Source organism: Phaethon lepturus, unplaced genomic scaffold (assembly GCF_000687285.1).
Source record: "Phaethon lepturus isolate BGI_N335 unplaced genomic scaffold, ASM68728v1 scaffold134, whole genome shotgun sequence".
NCBI classification, from domain to species: domain Eukaryota; kingdom Metazoa; phylum Chordata; class Aves; order Phaethontiformes; family Phaethontidae; genus Phaethon; species Phaethon lepturus.
This window is the reverse complement of record NW_010533702.1, coordinates 43,766-50,777: the sequence shown is the minus strand read 5'-3', so window position 1 is coordinate 50,777 and position 7,012 is coordinate 43,766.

The window sequence follows — 7,012 nt, the reverse complement described above, 5'->3', positions numbered from 1 at the left end:
AATAACTGCATAACTGAAAGGCACGGGAGGTAAAATGAGCTTATTTTTGCCTTACATTTTCCAGTCCAGAAAGACATGGTCTTGCATCCTGTCTGCCAGCCCCATACAAACACTTCATATGCAGTATGAATAATATATACCTATATATACCTATATATATATACACCTATATTGTATATATTGTGGTTTTATATATGCTATGTGCATCTATACATAATGTGCTTATATGGCATGTGTATAATGAGAAAAAGAGCGAGAGAAAGAGCTGTGTAGTAATAATTGTGTATATACTAATGATAATGTAATGGGTTACAACCCACTTTGATTTGTATTCGTTGACACATTCCTGGGAATGAGTTGGTTTCTTAACATGTGAGATAAAGCAACTTCAATTTCCTTAGACTTCACAAACAACATTCACAAGTTAGAAAACAAGGGTTTGGAAGTGAAAACATCATCTTAAATTCACCTGTCCCTAAATCTCAGACCAGATTTCTAAATGCTGCAGAGTGTACCATCCCTGAGAGAAGGGATTATTTTTAGCATCATGCTCATTATTTCTTCATTGTTTTGGCATGTTCAGAATTGTTCTTTTCACTTTCCATTTCTAGACAGTCCTGGATGGGAACTCTGTCAAAAGTTCAAGAAATTTGATGAAACAGTCTGTTCTCAGGTGATCTTCAAGGTCTTCATCTGATCTCAGAGCTTTACATTAGGTCCTCTGAGGTGGCTGGAGTGTTTTACCAAATAGTACATAATTTTATGAAGTTCATATATTCTGGTCTGTCTGTGAAATTATATCGCAGTTATCACTGCAATATTTGAGCATTGAGCTCAATAGCCAATGGCCAGGGCAATAAATTGTCATAGTATGACTTCATTATTTATCATTCTTCATTCTTTATCTCATGGTTAATGAAAACATGTGATAAAGACCATGTAAACAAAACTATACAAGCCCACATATGACTCAAAAGGGTTATTCTGTTCCTGCATGTAAAGCATTAGTCACTATCTTATTGAAATGCCCATTCTGCAGGATTATCCTTGAATTAAAAGTAGTAAGACAGAAAACAAACACACAATGCAAATGTCCAAAAGGAAATTTGTGCTAGTAAAATCTATGATGATTTACTAGTGCTATTACTGTCTCTAGTAAAATCTGTTTTTTGTTTTTATAACTTTAAAACACATAGTCCTATGCTTAAAAATTAAGCCATGTTGGTCATATAAATATCTCTTATTTTCAGTCCTTCAGGTGTTTACTTTGCAGTATCAATACACTTGAAGTCTACAGTGAAACAGCCAAGGACAACCATTGGTGCCGTTTTTTGGAAATACCCGTGGACAGTAACCTCTAGTTGTGAATAAAGTGCCTGTGATGTGGACCAAGATAAGAGCAAAGAAGTCTACAACAAACTTGTTGTTTGGAGTAAATATTTCTGTCATGGGTTTTCAGCGCGTGGAATATAACCTTTCTGTCATCTTAGTCCAAAAGGCATTAGTGTGCTAAATCAGGTGGTGAGGCTGGGGTTCCATCTGGTTAACCAGGTTTGTTTCACTGACAGCAAGGCTGGGTGTAGGAGCCACTGAATTGAAACCGAGGACAGGTTTGAGTGTTTGTGTGTTCATATTTTTATGTCTTTTTAGCTGCTTTTGTTTTGTGGTGTTGTGAGACTGTTTTTAGCAGAGCAGAGTAGACAAACTTTGATGTTTCCTTTTGACCTTAAAAACTTCTCTATTTCTTCCTTCCTCTCTTTTTGGAAGATATCTGTAATATTTGCCTTTCTTCCAGCAATTAGACACCTTCATCAACTGCCAAAACTCTTCAAAGATGATAGAGAGTGATCTTGCACTGCCAGCTCCTTCAGCACCCCGATGCTCAGCAGTAACAAATCAATGAGAACACCTGTCAGAGTAACAGCGTATGTGACTGGATGCTCCAAGTTTAGACATATCTCTTGGATGTTGCATATCTTAACTCCAAGGTTTGTGGGGACCTGTGATTGACACTTCAATGCTTTCTCAGAATGTAAAACTCAGTAAATGGATGTTAAAATAAACCAGATATTAATATTTGAATAAAACAAATTGAAGTGTTGTGTGGCTTGCAAACCTCAAAGAATTTATGTCAATGCACTTGAAATGTTGCGTTGCCCACAGCAAACCCTGGACTGGTTTTAAGAGATACTGAGATGTTCATTGAAGAGGACTACTAAGGGAAAGATTACTTCAGTCCTCAGCCCAGGACCTGTGACCAGGATTAGTTAAAATGAAGGAGGCACATTTAAGCTATCTGGGAGAGAGCTATCAAGCGTGACTATATTAAAATACACTGATGTGACTGCATGTGTTCTCAATTTGCTAAAAATATTAGTCACTGGTCTAGACAAGAGTGTGGACAGAAGCAAGGAACTGGCTGGTATTCAGACCATCCCATTTATGCATACCACAGTGAGATAAATCTGATCTTGGAAAAGCTGGCCTCAGTTGTGTTCCTCCCCGTTGAGAGTTATCACTTAGCTTTCTTAGTGAGATCTGAAAATTAACGGGGACAAGTCCAGGCCTGTGTCACTATGGGAAGTTATCAGGGTTGTGTTCTCTTCTTGTCTGTGTTGCGGTGTGTCTCTGGGAGCTCTGTTTTCCCATCTGTGAAATGAAGGTAATACATCCTGTGAGGTGTTTGATGTTATGCAGGTGAAAAGTGCAGTGCTGTCAAATATTGTGATTGTACAGTAACATTTCTGCTTTTGGAACAACGACTACATAAAAATTTAGAGCCTTACCATCAACATGCAAGATAATATGTATGAAGCACAATGAGTATAAACCACTTGTTTCACTGCCTGATGGAACCCTTGCTAATGCAACAGTTTAGATAATCTAAATATTCCTTTTGGATGGAAACCAAGGATATTTTGTCTATCGTTTTTCTACAGAAATGAACACTGGACCATTAAAATAATTTATCTTTTAATGAGATCTGATTAAATTTATGTTTGGGTTTTGTGTGGTTTTTTTTTTTTAATGAAGGAGTAAGCATGTGTTCTACTGTTTTCTAGTACTGTGTTCTCATGTTCATAGTTTAAATCCTTCATGAGAAAGATTGACTGTTCAGGAGCCTGACAAAAGATTACCTTGTAAATAAATTATGTACTGAGAAGCTTTCATTCTTAGCAGTACTCAGTGCATCAGTTACACCTGTTTCCTTTACCTGAAAAATAAGGCTAACTAGTATTTAACTATCTCACAAGTATATTGGGAAAATTAAGCATTTATTAATCTTTCAAAAGCTTTCTGAAATTTCTCAATTAGAGAAGTTGCAAAGCTTTCTATTATTATATAGAAATATATATATATAATAATTTTTTATGGTGAAGGAATTCTTCAATTTTAGATGTCTGGTTCCTGTGTGTCTTTTCTAGTTTTGGTAGCCTCTAAATTTCCTGAACATAGAGGGGCAGGTCCCTGCATGTTTTATGAAGACCAGTAGTTCCTTGGCTCTCATGATGTAAATAAATCCCAGGTAGTGTGATGTGAAACATGTGACCATTTTTCTGTCATTTGGACCTTTGCATTTCTAGGAGCTTGCTATCTATTGGAGGAGATGACATTTTATATTCATTTTGGATGCAGCGTGTTACAGAGGAAAGGCATGTGCTGTGCCTCTGCGTAAGATATGTGTTTTCTTGTCTCTTCCTTTTCTTTTTTCATTTTGCCGTAGCCCATAGAAGTAATTCAGGATATGAAAAGTAAAAGACAGTTCTTTGTTTATGGCAAATACAGCGTTAACATGTATCTTTCTTTTTTGGATTTTCTTTCTGATCTTCCAGTGTGCAGAGCAATTTGCCTGCTAATTCATTTAAGGCTGCTTTTGTGAGACTGTCTGAACACCCAGTAGAATAGAGAATTTGCAAGCATAAAAATGCAGAAGCATTTCCTACACTAGCCATTTAAAATGATAAAGTAGGCAACTCTGGCAGAAGGGTTACATGCATGTGTAGCACTGTGACAGTGGTTGAGCAAGGTGCTCGTGGGATCAGAGGGGGAGCAAGTTGGAGGCAAGTTCACACATGCCCTTTCAGCTGGGCGAGATCACCTGGAGACATCCCTACTCCACACTGCAACCTTTCCTTCTTCCCTTCAACCCTTGCAGCTATCTGATGAGCTACTGGGTGCTAATTACTAAATTCTAGTCAAAGTGACTATTTCTATGACTGGGCTTTGCTGAACCAACTTGTCTGGTGATAATCCCTGGGGCAAAGGATCTGTTCATCTAGTATACCCATGAGTGAGGAGAATGAGGAAGCTGCTGCCATGGAGGAGAGACTCAGTGTACAGATACTGAGCCTTCAGTAGAGACGTGACCCAAATCATGGACTCAAACGCTGCAACATGCAAAGCATCCACTAAGAGGGACCCGTTTGCACTGCATTTGCTAGAATGTAATACACCTGTCTGTCAGGAGACAGTAACCTTGAGGTGAATCAGGCTTCTCTGTTGCCATACAGTAGGTGTAGTATAGTATACATATATAGTATATATACACACACATATATATACATATATATGTATACATGTACTATATAGTGTAGTAGTATACAAGTTCTGCTTAATTTGGTACCACTGTCCTCATCTACGTGCAGGCACTTCTCATTCACCTGCTCTCTCGATGGTTTCTCTGCAGGTTTATTTTCCCTCTTGCTCCAGACCATGACGGCTGATTCATAAGCACAGAGCCGTGCTTTGCAAGGTCAGCTTCAGCAATGATATTACCGTGTGCATAGTTTATAATCCCAACAAATTTATGTTAAACATTAAGCACAGAGGGATACAGTGTCTGTTAATTGGAAATCTTCAGGTTTTTTTTTTTTAAAAGTATAACTAAATAGCAAGCATTTTTTCTTATATAAACTGAGAGGCAGGTTTTATTTGCATCGTGCCTTCACAATGGATTATGGCCAGTTAAGCTGAGTCATGACTGATAATGACTGAGTGTTTTTTGTAGGAGTAGAAATGCAGTTAATGTCTTTTCCTGACACTCAGAGCCCAGGAAAAGAATTTAGAAAAACATGGTTGAAGAGCCAAAATGTTTCTGAAGTAATATGGAAGAAAAGCTATTCTGGAAATGTGCCATTTTGGACCTCAGTCATGGGTTGGTTTTCAACTCTGTGAACAGAGTTTAGCTGGGAAAGAGTACCTGTCGTACAGGCTACTCAAATATCAGGGGACTCACTTATGCCATTGAATTTGGGTTCCCCCACTGGACAAGGTGGAGTTTCTCATTCTGTGAAATCTCCAAGAACTTAATTATTCATTAGGAGTCAGAATAATTTGATTTAGTTACGATTTCCTGATCTACTAACCAATGCCCACCTCTCTCTCTTCTGTCTAGGGATAGTAAAAAACATGATGTATATATGTAAAGGTGTAAGTTCATATCTGAAAGTCTAATGCAGGGGATTAAGGGGAAACATAAAGTGAAAAATGTGAAGTGGGAAAGACAAAAGAATAAGCTTCAAAGAGATTTTTCAATATTTTCACATTATAACTACCCTCTCTACAGAAAATGTTGTTTCATTAAAGCTGATTTCAGCTCAATTATTTGATTTTTAATAGCAGAAATGAAAATGACAAATTTTTTTTGAGTTTTCATTTTACTTTAAACAAATAAAAAACACTGTAAAAATATACTTGAAATTTAATTTTGCAGGAAAGAAAATATCATACTTTGTCAATTTAATTTAATTGAAAATATAAAGATCTGTTGTTTGGAAACTTTGGAAGCCAGATTGCAGCATTTTTCAGAATTGTAAAACACAGTGTGTTTGGTATGGTGGGCTGTTTTTTCTCCAACTTGAAGGAAAATTAATTCTGGAATATAGAAATCTCCAGCCAAAAGACATTCTGTTCTTGCACAGTGCCTTACGTGCTGCAACCACTGTGAAGCTGAGCACTTTCTATTTGCTGCTGTGCAACCTGCCTTTGCTCAAAGCTCACTGTAACTACTCACCTGGGCTCTTGTGGCAGGGCTTTCCTGAGCTGCCAGGGCAGTGTTTTTTCCCTGGTTGTTTCATTCCATTAGTCTCACATGGTTTCCCTCATGGCCTTGTACCTGCAAGCCTGCATACTGATCATATAGATGGTCCTTACGGGATGCAATTGCCATCGGCATGGAGAATAGCCCTTCCTACCCCTTTCCTATGGCTCATCTTATGGCTTTTATTTTATATTAGGGAAACCCAAACTTAGAGCTTAAAAAAGTAGACAGTGGTCATCTAGATACCTGGACAGGATTATCCAGTGAAACGCATGCACAAAAGCTTAGTGCCCATCCGTGTGCAATGCCTGTGTCCAGCTAAGCGTGCTACAGTCAGCATGAAGAGCATCACGATTGGGAACACCCCATGGGATCTGGAGCAGGTCCTGACTGAAAGTACAGAGGCCTGGGTGACAAGGATGGTGACGGTTACCATCACTGTCATAACCTGCGATGCTGGAGAGACCACAGAGGAAGATGCTTGTCTGTCAATGACTCCCAGCTGGTCCCAGGGAGAGGCTTTCCTTTCCTTTTCTCTCTTTCTTTTCCTGCTGTTTTTAATACCTTTGGTAACTTTGAAGTTGGTGTATATGCCTTCACTTCCACACCCCACTAATAAAACTTTGTGCATTAAGGCCTGTCTCAATATCCTTCATGCAACACTTTTTCAAACTGTACCATTCAGTAAAGGCTGACTGTTGGCAAATGTGATTCATAGCAACGCCTGCTTATTTTGAGTAAGACACACATATCTCTGTCAAACTCTTCCTGACTCGACCAAAACAAGAGTTTTCTTGTCGCAGGATATAATAGGCCCCCAATAATTTATCTGTCTCCTTATGTGGATTCTTCATCAAGCATTCCTGGTGTTTTTCCCTCCACAGAGTGAATTTCAGCTGGAGGGGAAGGACTGGGCAAACCTGCACACTCACGGCATCAAGTGCCAATAGCTAGATTGCCAGGAAAGATCAA